We start from the raw sequence: 13,625 nt of genomic DNA, 5'->3' as shown, positions 1-13,625 counted from the left end.
CATAGCATCAGTGGATGACTCTATACTTGGGTTCATGAAGCAGATGAACTCACATACATAAGTGACAAGCAAAAGGTATGGTGATACTTACTCTGTGACTTAACATTTGGCTTGTTTACACACATATGTGGTGATGCTTACTGTTTGAGTAACAAAACAGAGAGTACTGGATGCATTTGCTATAGTTATGCCTGTTGCAGACACAAGATATTGCTGCAGGCATATTTGGAGCAATGTCAAGAATAAGTTCCCTAGGACTATGTACAAGGAACACTTCTGGAAAGCTGCAATTTGTGATGTTATTTGTTTATAAATGCTATATATTTGATCTCTAACTGACTAAGTGCAAATTCCACCTTCCACAGCACCGCTTTAAGTAACATATACAAAAAATCAAAGAGTTGAGTCAAGATGCATTCAACTATTTGCAAGGGATTCCAGCTGCACATTGGTCTAGGCATAAGTTCAGCACATCATCAAAGTTAGGAATGCTCTTGAACAATTGTTGTGAAAGCTTCAACAATGTATTAAGAGAAGCTAGAACAAAACCTATTCTACAGTTGATGGAATGGGTGAGGAGATATGTGATGGGCAGATTTTTTGCAAAAAAAAAAAGGAAGGCCTCAAAGCTTTCAAAGGTGTGATTATGCCCACTGTCCTGAAGATGGTGCACAGAGGTCTGCAACAAGTGTCTAACATGAGAGTGAGTCAAGCTGACCTGATGGAATTTGAGGTTGATGACTTAGAAGACACTTATGCAGTTAACCTGGAAAACAAGGCATGCAGCTACAATAGATGGACATTGATGGGAATACCCTGTTGGCATGTTCTTGCCTGCATACAAATGAAAAGACTGGACATTAAGCCCTTCATCCACCCTGCTTATCATGTAGCAACATACACCAAGGCATATGCTCCATCTTTTAAGGAAATACCTGGTCATTAACAGTGGGAGGTCACTCCATATCCCAGGCATTTGCCACCTGCACATAGAAAATTACCAGGGAGGCCTTCTAGCAAGAAAAGAAAGAAGGAAGCTGGAGAAGACCAAGAGAAGAAGAATGTGAAGAGGTCAAAGCAGCAGAACAAGTGCTCAATTGTGGTGGGTTGGGGCATTACAAAAACAAGTGCCCAACTCCACCTATTGATAATCCAAAGAGGAAGCCTGGAAGACCTAAAAAGAATGCAGCAACAGGGGAAGCAGAAACAGTGCCACCAGTAGCAGGGGAAGCAGCAGGATCAACATCATCACAGCAACTCAGTCAAGTTGTCCAAGCTTCACAACAGTCCATCTCACTTTCTACACCCCAACATGGAACCTAGCATGCTGATTAAACTATGACAAGCAATTTGTGATGTATTTTTTGAAAAATTCAATCACACTATTCAAATGCTACTGTATTAAGAACAACTAGATTAAGGATGCATGTTTGCTTGTAACAACTAATATTTTGGTAACTATTTCTGTACTGGTGTTTTAAGCATCATATGCTATGCTAATTGTGTTTCCAACTTCATTGCTTCACTTTTTGTTATATTATTTGCATACTGTTTTTGCTTCAATTGTCATCACAATATTATTCAAATTGCAAATTGCAGTAATGAAACTTGGAACAATGACAAGTAATATGTACCAAATTAGATTGCATTTTTATTTCATTAAAAGGGTCCAAAATACATCAACCATTAGCAACATAAACTACCATACATCATCAACATAACAACTACTTAGCAATCTACCATACATCATCTACCTAATACATGATTAGCAACCTACCCAAACTATCCAAACATTTTCATCAACAACACACTAACAATCACAGAAACAACAACACATACATATACTAACTTGCTTAAATGACCCCCCTGTTGTATCTCTGGTATAAAGCCTCTTTGCATCCCCCTTTGAAGATTGTTGTGATCTTCTAGGAAAGCATTCCTAGCCTTCATAATAGTCAACTCGGTTGCCCTCCTGTGCCTCTTAGCAAGTAGAACATTAATCACTTCACACTGCCACTCCGTTTGCTCCTCATCCAGCCATTTGAACGTGTTGCAACCTCATTCTCCAGTGTCGTGATTGTACTTTTTGCAAGCCTCGAACCTTCTTCCTGGAATTTTCATGAGTCCAGGAAGTTCTCTTCGCACAAGGAAAGCCACATCCGCAATTCACCATTTTACCTACAAAATTAGCAACAATAATAGAGGTATTAGAGAAGAGAAAAGAACGCACAACCACAGAAGAATTAGAGAAGAGAGAAGAGCGATGGAGCGCTACAATGGTGAATTTATCACTACAATTGTTGAAGAAATAGATGAAGAACCTTAATTTACCTTTCAATTGATCTGATTTGGGTGAGATTTGCCCTAAATTTTCGTTGGAGTGATTTGGGGACGCTTGCCCTAGATTATTTATAGAGGGAAAATTAGGGAGCCAAACAAAAAGGGAGGGAAAATTACCCAACTGTAGGCTGCAAGTAGGAAAAGTAAGGAGTCAACGCCTGAAAGTTCAAGTTATTGCCGGAAAAGAGGGCTCAGGTTTCATTAAACAAAAAAAGTGATTGTGATGATTTTTTTTAACAAAGATCCTTTTAAAAGGATTTTTCTTGCAAAATGAGGCTTTTAAAAGGTTTTTTTTTTTGACAATTTTTCTTTTTTTTTAAAAGGTAAGGAGAAGGATCCTGACTGTACCTCAACCCTCACGGTTTTTTTGGTCCGGTATTTGCAGGTCAGACACTTTGAAGTGAGGGCCGAGGGGGAAGGGTAAAGGATCCTCACCCTCAAAGTGTCTTTAGTGGGGATTGAACCCCTAACCTCAGGGTTGGAAGGTGCATTCCTTACCACTAGACCAAGCTTAGCTTGGTAAATAGATCGTGTATGTGGTATGTGAGTATGTCCATATGTTAGATAATTTAGTTAATTAGCTTAATCTTTAAGATTGTATTTATATTTTTCAATAAAAGAATAAGCATACTATTGACACAAAGAATACATTTCTAGGCGTGACATCTGACATTGATAATGATAAGTGGATAAGGAGAGATATATTTGCAATGCAAATATACGATCCTTCCCAATCAGAACAGGTTTTAGTATTAGTCTAGGTTCGAGTATTGGGCACTACGGCATTGAAGTAACTTATTAGTGGGTGGATTTGGAATAAGAATCATATTACCACCAGATTAGCTCCGTGCGATGCACAATATAAAAAAAATTCTTTAATTATATACGTACCTTATATGCGAAAAATTATAGATACATAACTATTAATTGCAATACTATTTAGATCTAAATAATTTTGAAGAAGAGTAAAAATTTAAGCAAATTATACAATACGGAGTACTCTTTAACTAGGAGTAATTATATTTGGAAGCCAAATAGTCGCTCATAAATCCAAAATACTATATATAGTTATCTTTAAAAAATTATATAATATAATAATTTAAGGTAAAAATAAGGATCTTTAAAAAAAAGAGGTTAAAAATAAGGATAAGAATATGATGTCAACAATTGATTTATGCGGGAAAATTTTCTACCACAACTTGACATGTGTATAATTTGAAAAAGGGAATGATGTTAGCAGTTGTTATTATAGTAATATTTATTTATAGATTGGCGGTGAGCGGGTAAGTACAGTAATATAAATATAGTTTTTTTGTCTCATATCCACTCAGTACAACCATTTACGTTGGACAATTCACAATTGGACACCATTTAAAATAAAAAAAAAAATGTGGACACCAACTAATTTTATTTTGTAAAAATACACTAAGGTTAAGGGAGTCTTCTCTTAAGACTCAATTCTACCTTATCAAGAGAATGAAAAAAAGAAAGAGAGAGAGAGAGAGAAAGAGAGAGAGAGAGAATTTACTATCATAAAAGGATTTCATTATGAGTGTCAATATAGAAGCTTTTGAATTCTCATAAATGGTGACTGTAAAATTTAAATAGGTGAATATAATATCTAAATAAGTGAGTGAATAATGGCATCCCATTAAGGGTGGTTCTCTTCACCTTATAAAAATAAGTTTTAGATTTAATAAGTTTATACAAGGTTCAATAAGTTTAATAAGTTGTAATAAGTTTAATAAGGTCTAATAAGTTTAATAAGATGTAATAAGTTCCAATAAGTTAAATAAGGTCCGATAAGTTCCAATAAGTTAAATAATGTTTAATAAGTTCTAATCAATTCTAATAATAGGTCTAATAAGGTCAATAAGTTTAAATAAGTTCTAATAAGTTCAATAAGGTTTAATAAGTTCATTAAGGTCTAATAAGTTTAATAAGTTTAATAAGTTCTGATAAGTTCAGTTAAATTAAGATAAGTTCATGTAATACTTTTATAAAATATAAAAATTAAAACTTTCATATATTCTAAATTATATCTTTTAATTTTATAAAAGGATTTTTTAGAAAATAACACCACAAAATTTAAAAATTTTATTATAACACCACAAAAAAATCAAAAAATTGGATTTCACCACCACTTACAAACGCCGTCCAAAAAACCGTTAGTGGGCCACACACTGTACACGTGTCAGTTATCTATTGGATTAAAAAATATCAAATATTAAAAAAAAATGAAAAACCCTAAAATCCTAACCCAGCCACAACACTCTCACCACCGGCGCCGGTTCCCCCTGCCCCCCATCGCCGTTGCTGGCTCCCCCAGCCGACCACCCTCGACCGACGAAACTAGCCCAATCGACCACCTGAACGACGCACCACCCTAACCCCAAAATACCGTAACCAGCCTCAGCTTCAACCCTGATTCGATTTGGTTTCTGGGTACGGGTTTGGATTCAGGTGAGGGTGAGAAGAGTAGGGTGGTTTTTGGGTTGGTGTAGGTTGGGGTTCGAACGACGACTTTGGGTAGGGGAGAGGAGTTCTCAATTCAGTGACGATGGTGGTGATGTTGCTGAGGTAGGTGGTGGTGGCATGATGTTGCTTGTAAGAGTTCGGCGGCGTGGGGTGGTTTTCGGGTTTGGTGGTAGGAGTTCGATCGGTGGTGTGGGGTGGTTTTCTGGGAGGGGGAAGGCAATATTGGGTGGTGGGGCTGGTTTCGCCGGTTTTGGTGGGGGAGAGGGGTGCTGGCGGCCTAGGTTAAGGTGTCGGCGACTGAGGCAAGGTGGCGCCGGTGGTGGGGTTGGCTGGGTTAGAGGATAGGCTTTTTTTTTAATTTTTTTTCTTTTATTAATTTAATTTTTTAAACCAATAGGCTATTGACACGTGTCAATTATGGACCCCACTAATAGATTCCATCCAAGAATCCATTAAGTGGTGGTGAAATTAAATTTTTGAGTTTTTTTTGTGGTGTTATGATAAAAGTTCTTTTTTTTGTGCTGTTATAATCAAAATTTGGGTTTTTTTGTAGTGTATTTTCTAAAAAATCCTTTATAAAACCTCATATTACTTTAGTCGAACTCTTTTATGAGCTATTAGATATTTATATTCTTAAACCCTACAATATATATATATATATATATATATATATATATATATATATATATATATATATATATATTTCTAAGCCTAATGAGTCTTTATTATGATGTATGATCATCAATTATATTCATTATTTAAACCCATTAATTTCCACCTTTCAATGTGAATTTTGCAAATTTACCAAGTTGTTTACGCAAGGAGTTTTGCCCTGCGGGGTTTCTTGTGCATACGGTGTTGTAGTTCGATTGAGTAATTTGCTCCGAAAGGTAATCACACTAACCTTAATTCTTGGAGTTGTTTGATTATAGATTATTGTTTGTATGGATTATACTTCGTATTATTGTGTGTAAATTTTATGATTTATTTGTATTGATTATACTTCGTATTATTGTGTGTGTGTGATTAGTGTGTTGTATTATATGATTTAATTGTCGTATTGATTGATTATTGTGTGTAAATTTTTTTTTTTTAATGTTGTTGCTATAGGGAGTATTATTTGAGGTTTTAGGGTTACTACTATAATCTTGGATTGAGAATTAATAAAATTTGGGTATTAGTATTATTGCCCTGTAAGTGTTGAGATATTTTGTGAATCGAGTATGTTGTGTTATATTATTTGGGAAGATATGCCATTATTGAGATATTATTTATTAGCTTGTGATTGGTTATTTGATCAAAGTAAGTTGAGTATTATTATTTTGTTCTTGGTTCGAGGCTCTGCGTTATATACCTTAGTCTTTGGCATGTTGGTAAAGAGATGATAAATATCAATTAAGAATGAGGTACAATCTTTATTTTCTTTAATGGTCTCCTACAATGGGATTTGACCCGTATGTTGGTCATGGTTCAAGGCGTTTTTTTTTTGTTATTGAGAATATTCAAGTTTTTATACTTGTTGGTTTATTTATTCAAATTACCCATATCCAAGGCTAGGTATAAAACAAAGAGCGTGGCACACTTCTTTTTTTTTTTTTTTTAATTGGTAAGCTGGGCCCCATAGTCCTTCCTATCACAGGAGGAATCTGTGGGTGGGAATGCCCGGGGTGTGCCTCAATCCCAGGTCTAAGCCACGGAAACGAGGAGTGGCTCCACTGAACTATCACTCACCGTGGCACATTTATTGGTTAGATGAGTTAATTGAGTAAAGGATTGTATTATTATTCGAGGTTGAGTATTGTAAAGGTTGTTTTTAGAGTACGGAGTTATCTTACCTTTGAGGTATATAAGTGTAATGTAGTTTTAACTACATTTTTAAGTGAGCTTCTATATTAATTATTTTATTATTAATTATATATATTGATAAGTGGTGATTACTTAGGTTTTTGCTGACGTGTGTATGTTGTTTATTTGTTTTGCTATATGTGTTTGCGGTCATTTCTTTTTCTTATGGTGGCACTACGACGATTTATTTTGAAATTTGTCCTTAATGGTGAGCTATCGCTGTCAAGATTGTAACAGGTTAATCGAGTGATTGTAATTAAAGGAACTCAAGTGTTTCGATTAGTTTGTTATAACGAGTTTATAGAGTTGTATAAATAGCTTACTTAGTTTTATAAAGTTGTATAGTTGGGATTTTGTAAGCCTTAACACTTGACAGGTTGTCGAGTGTGGTGGTGATACCTCCGATTTAGGTTTATTCTTTCGCAATTTTATGTAAAGGTTGTTTATTTTCCCTTAATTCTTATTTATTTTTAATTAGTAAATCGGGTATGTTACAGTTCGGGTCCAATAAGGTGAACAAAACACACCATAAAGGTTACCATCAATTACCTCGCGAAATTCTTTTTTTTTTTTTCTTTTTTGAAACACCTCGCGAAATTCATTTGAATTAGAAGATACGGAGTATAATTAATTTATGTTACTTATTGGGCTTGAGATCCACCAGAGATATCAACTAATAATCAAATTTTGTTAACAAATTTAGGGTTTGATATTTCGATATTCCCTCTTATTTTTTTTATAAGTGCTCCATTTTGACTTTTGTACTATTTATGTACACTATTTTCACCAATGTTTATGTTTTATAAATAAGATTGAACATATACTCATGTGTGTAACTGTTAGATTCGTTTTAATGTACATTTTCAAATATCAAATTTTTATACTCCAATATATATACTTATTGCTAATTAATTAAAGATATTATTAGTCAAATTAACGCGTTGACAAATATACCGGTTAAAATGGAGCACTTATTTAAAATCCAGAGTGAGTACTCAACTTTTATCTAAAGTTACCATCAATTACCTCCGTTTCTTTTTAGCCGACACGTTTCTTTAGTTATGTTTGTCAAATCACTACAAGAAAACAGTTGGATTCCGACGGAATTTTTCCGTCAGAAACATCGGAAAATCCGTCGGAAAACGGCCTTCCGTTGGAAACAGCCTGTCGCAACACCCTTTGTAGGAAATTCGACGTTTTCCGAGGGAAATTCCGTCAGAAGCCACTTTTCAGACGGAATCCATTCTGTCGGAGCTGGTTTTGACTTTAAACGAAATTCCGTCGCAATTTTCCGATGTAATTTTCCGTCGGAGTTGGAGAGGATTCCGACGGAAATTTCCGTTGGAAAAGTCAATAAAAATAATAATAAAAAAAAAACGCCTCCACCACCACCACCACCAGCCCCACCAACCCCCTTACCACCTTAACCCACCTCCCCACCTTAACCCACCTCAGCAGACCCACCCACCTACCACCTCACCCGACACACCCACCCAGACCACTCAACACACCCACCCAGACGACCCACCCAGCACCACCCACCCAGCACCCAGACCAGAGCACCACCTAACCCTAACCAAAAAGTACCCACCCAGACCACCCCCACCCACCACCACGCCCACCCAGACCACCCCCACCCCCACCCTTACCCACCACCACGCCCACCCAAACCACCCCACCCCCACCCACCACCACCACCCCCACACCCACCCAGACCCTAACCCACTATACTAACCCACAAACCCAGAAAATCGAAAATCCAGGAACTTGAAAACCCAAGAAAATCGAAACCCCACCCAGAAATTAAAAAAAAAAAAAACAAAAAAAAAAAAACGAAAAAATCATAAAAAAATGAGAGGAGGAGAGGAAAATTGAGTTCGTCTAATTGAACAAATCTAATATACAGAAAAATTGAATATATACAAATAAAAAAAATCAGATCTAACCCACAAATTGAAGAACAAAATCCGAAAAAAAAAGAAAAACCAAAAACATATACAAATCTAAAATCAAAATCTGAAAAAAAAAAACCAAAAAAATTACAAAAAAAGTTCTTCAAATTCCGGTGAAACCCCAGATGCTATTTTGTTCTTCAAAGTTCTTCAAGTTCTTCAAAAATCGTACGGTGAGCTTGAGTGGTTTTGCTTCAGAGAATTTGCGAGAAGAGGAAAGAAGGAGAAATGAGGCGGAGATAGAAGAAGAGAGGAGAGAGAAAGGAGAAGAAGGAGAAAGGAAAGAAAAGAAGGAGAAAGGTGATGGAGAAAGGAAAGAGAAACGGAAAAGAAGAAGGAGAAGAGAGGAGAGAGAAGGAGCAGAGAGGCGGAGAGAAGAGGAAAGGAGAGAGAAATGAAAAATAAAAGGGGAGGGGGGGAATTCGGGTTTTTTAGGGTTTTTTTATTTAATTACATTCCGACGGAATATTCCGTCGGAATATTATTAATTTTCCGACGGAATATTTCGTCCGAAATTTCCGACATATTTTAATTCCGTCAGAAATTTTATGTTTCGTCGAAATAATCCGTCGAAAAGCCCATAAATCCCGACGGATTTTTATTCCGTAGGGAATCCGTCGGAATATACAGGATTTCCGACGGAATATCATGTCCGTCGGAAATAGGCCTATTTCTTGTAGTGAATGCACAAATTCAACCATTAATATTTAATTACCGATAAGCAACATTATGATATTTTAAAAATATATATCGTGACGAATATAACAAGATCTCATACTTATTTAGCCATCAGAGGGGGTTCCTCGAAACCACCCCTGAGGGCAGTTTATGCTCTCTCTCTTGTAGGTCCTCCAGGGATGCTGCTGGAGGCTCCAACTCTACTGCCCATATCCCAGCAAGCAACTTGAGACCCCAACAGTGCAGTAAGTGATTCAGTTATTCCCACCAGAGTACACTTGAAACAACTATATTTTTCACTATGTATAAAATACAAAATACGGTCAAAGAGAAGCGTGTGAATAATGCTAAAGTCAAACATATTATCAATTAAAAGAAGGAAAATTTAACAACAACAAACCAACCTTTGCCCCATTCTCCCAAAATGGACCAATCTTTAAATCTTCCCAAAATAAACCTAAGTTTGCATTTATTCTCCCAAAATAAACCCAACATGTCACCTTACCTGTTATATCAGGTAAAAATCCACGTGTTATTAAATCATTGGTCAAGGGTTTTCTTCTTCTTCTTCTTCTTCTTCTTCTTCTTCTTCTTCTTCTTCTTCTTCTTCTTTTTTTTTTTTTTAATTTTGAAAATTTTTACAAAAAAAAAAAAGAAATAATAAAAAAAAAAAAACCAAACACCCTTGCCCCGACGCCTAGAACCCCCTCCCCCGGTTGCCGACGCCGGCTATATCCACACCTTAATAACCTTCACCACCTCTCGCCACCAAAACCACCATCAATCACCAACAACCTCCATTGATCTCCACCTGCCGCACTAACAGAGCAGCACCAGCAACCCACACCGACCGGCACCCAAAACCTCCCTTTCTCACACTCTCTTAACATGATTCTCATGATCGGACAATGCAACATTGAAATCAAAAGCTTCATTTCGCTCAGCAAACCCTAACCCTATAAAAGCATGTTTACCAGTACCATCCTCAATCTTAAGCACAAAGCATCGGCTAGAATCGAGCGCAGGTTCAACTGATTGATCGCGAATTCCAGGATAAACGAAGCAAGCAGCAAAGAGATCGCCGAAAATGGGATCTTCGAGTCAAATTTTGATGCGAGACTTGTAGGAAACGACGCGAAGACAACCGGACCATATCTTATCGGACCGGAGCCATTCGCCGTATTTGTAGCCGCCGGAGGTGGAGCGAGGAGGGATCTTGAAGACGGAGACTTCGCGGACAAGAGGAGAGTGTGTTCGAGGGAATAATCCTCGTTGAATTCGTCGAAGGAAGAGGAGGTGGAATAGCAAAGAGAAGATGTCATTGATGAAGAGAAATGGAGGTTAGTGAAGGTAATAAAAATGGGAGGTGAAGGGGGAGGGGGAGTGGTGGCCGGAAAGGGAAGAGAGGTGGAAGAGGGGGTGGTTGGCAGTGGGGTGAGGGACTGAGGGGAGAGTGGTCTTTTATAATTATTATTATTATTATTATTATTATTATTATTATTATTATATTGTTAATTAATAATATTGTTAATTTGAAAAGGATAGTTAAAAGTTTTTAATTAAAAAAATAATTAAAAGAAAATTATAAAAATGACCGGCTGTACAGGCACTGGTCATTTGGGTTCATTTTGAGAGAATAAATGCAAACTTAGGTTTACTTTGGGAAGATTTAAAGGTTGGTGTATTTTGGGAGAATGGGGCAAAGGTTAATTTGTTATTGTTAAATTTTCCTTAAAAGAATGGAGGTAGTATCAATCAGTCATTTGATTAAGTCAAAACTAATGTAGTAAAATTTGGATTAAAAAAATATATATAGTGGCGTAAGTGTTTTAGACTTATAGAGGTTAAGAGGCCATAGTCTAGTAGTAGTACAACGTCACAGGCTAAGGACATTTTTCCAAAGCAAGCTAATTTTGGGAAATATTCACCAAAATGGTTGCGTGGCAAAAGTATTTACCAAACTAAGCTTCCAGGCTAAAACGCTGTCTCGGTCAGTGTTTTATGCCTGGATTTTTTTTTTAAAAAAAAAAATCAACTTAAAAACGTTGTATGGGACAGCATTTTTAAGTGTTGACTTTTTTTTTTTAAGTTTCCTTTTTATTTCAGAAATTGTAAAAATTTTAATAATATAAAAGACATAAAACGCTGTCCCAGACAGCGCTTTATGTACAAACTTTGTTGTACCTAAAACGCTGTCTCAGACAGCGTCTTATGTTCAACATAAAACGCTGTATGGGACAGCGTTTCTCTGCTGGTCTCCAATACAGTAGCAGAATCAGCCTTTTGCCACTTTCTTCTACCCCCACTTTCTTTTGGTCTGCCACTTTCTTCTGCCCCCACCCACCACCCCCTGCCATGATTTAGCCACCACAATCCACCAGCAACCCCCACCGTCGACCACCATCTTCCACCACTTTTGACCTCCAACAACACTTCAACCACCTCCACCACCAACCCCAACCATTCAACAACCGTCGATAACCACCCACCACAACCAACAACACTAAAACCACCATGAACAACCACATTAACCACCACGGGCCATCCTTTCTTCCCCATTTTCGACTATGGATTCCAAATGTCTGTTGTTTAATATACATTAGCCGAAAAGGATCTATTTTGACTAACATAAATCCGATTTGGATAAATAAGCAAACAAAACTTCAAAACACAAACAGATTCATTCAACCAGCATGTCTTATATTAATAATGCAATCGTTATATACAACATTCCAGGAAATGTTTGTGTAGAACAAAACAATGATACAATACGTTCACTACTCATCAATTTGGTCTAACCCTTCCCTAGCCTCATTGTCGTCCCTTCGTCTTGGACGACGCCGAATGTAATGGTGAATGGTGGTGAATGGGTTCCGGCGCGGGGGGGAGTGAGCTGGCTGGACGATGCGTCCTCCTGGGTTCTAAAGGGTGCAGAACTGTGGAAGATGTACTCCTCTGCCTCTGTGTGCGACGTAGGATCACCTCCACTGCTACTCTGGCCGGAGTCGAACCGCGAATGGACGGAGTGACCATCATCACCGTCCCGCTGTTGGATGAGATAACCGTGACCATGTCTGTGTAAGGAAGTCACAGACATATCTCGCATCCGCTGGACCTGGGCTCTGGTGGGTCGGTCTGTAAGGGCGAGGGACAGTGCATCGTACATCGCCACCATATCCGCCGCCTGTAGTAATCATCGATCAGTCAAGTACATGATATTTAAAAAAGTTAAAAAATGAGGATGATAAGTAAAGTAAAAGAAACTCACATATCCGCTAATGACGTCATGTGCTGGGTGGTAATGTGTGGACGGTGGTGTGTAGCTGGGGTTGATGAAATGGCGTGTGATAAGCCTGTACCACACCATGTACGGATCGTCATGATCCATAACGCCCTGCATGGGATAACCTTGAACGACATGACCCAGCCGCTGCTCCCATAGCTGAAGATACTGCCAATGCTCTAGTGCCCAGTTTGTCTCCGTCTTTCCCTGACGGTCAATGTCGTGAAGGTGCACGACAGTGTCACAATGCTGGGGAATAGGTTGTTGTAGTCCGAATTGTCGCATGACGCGGTCAGGTAGGTGACTCTCCACAACCTCGAAACAAATCAGGGGGACCCGGGCCCGCCACTCTCCCTGATGCTCTAGTAGATGTGCAGGCATGACATCTACCAACTCCGGTACATACGGATCCCATGTGATCTGCAATAACACATCCTAAATAAGTTAGTCCACAATCAGTATACACAGTACCTAAATGATTACAAATGTCCTCAGAGTTTGTACCTGATCCTCAGTGAGTTGATCAAGGGCATCTCGGTAGTATAGGAGACCCGTCGCCGCATGTACCTGTGTGAGTCTGGGGACCATCCACCTGGTGGCAAAAAATTTGGTATGTATGTTAACAAAATGAAATCGTATATGGGAAAAAAATGACAATTGTTACAAACCTGCAACCGTAAGCCTCATCAGCTGCAAGGCGAGGCGGAGCGATGTACGGCTCATACTGGTCATCCTGGTCCTGCTGCCACGGACGATATACAATAGGCCTTACTGGTCTTCCTACGTGGATGTGCTCCCAAGCCCATAGCTTCAATAGAAAAACACAAAACTATGTTAAATATGACATTAGTCATTGCATAATTCGCTTGTGATAATATACGTTGTATACCTGAAGCACAAACAGGGGTCCTCCAATCTCGAGCGCACCACTCAGTGAGGCTCTGCAAAGTTGGCGATACAACACCGCCAAAGAGGCACTACCCCAGCTGTATCCACGGATATGCTCCCAGTCGTGGTCTAACAGCTGTAGGTAAATAAGCTGCAAGTGG

At 38.2% G+C, this 13,625-nt stretch overlaps 1 pseudogene; it reads right to left on the bottom strand.

Annotated features, from left to right (window-relative positions):
* Positions 1 to 9,903: 9,903 nt before the first annotated feature.
* On the bottom strand, positions 9,904 to 10,753 carry LOC110726569 (annotated as a pseudogene).
* Positions 10,754 to 13,625: the final 2,872 nt, after the last annotated feature.

Source organism: Chenopodium quinoa, unplaced genomic scaffold (genome assembly GCF_001683475.1).
Source record: "Chenopodium quinoa cultivar QQ74 unplaced genomic scaffold, ASM168347v1, whole genome shotgun sequence".
NCBI classification, from domain to species: Eukaryota; Viridiplantae; Streptophyta; class Magnoliopsida; order Caryophyllales; family Amaranthaceae; genus Chenopodium; species Chenopodium quinoa.
This window is presented reverse-complemented; position numbering and strand designations above follow the sequence as displayed.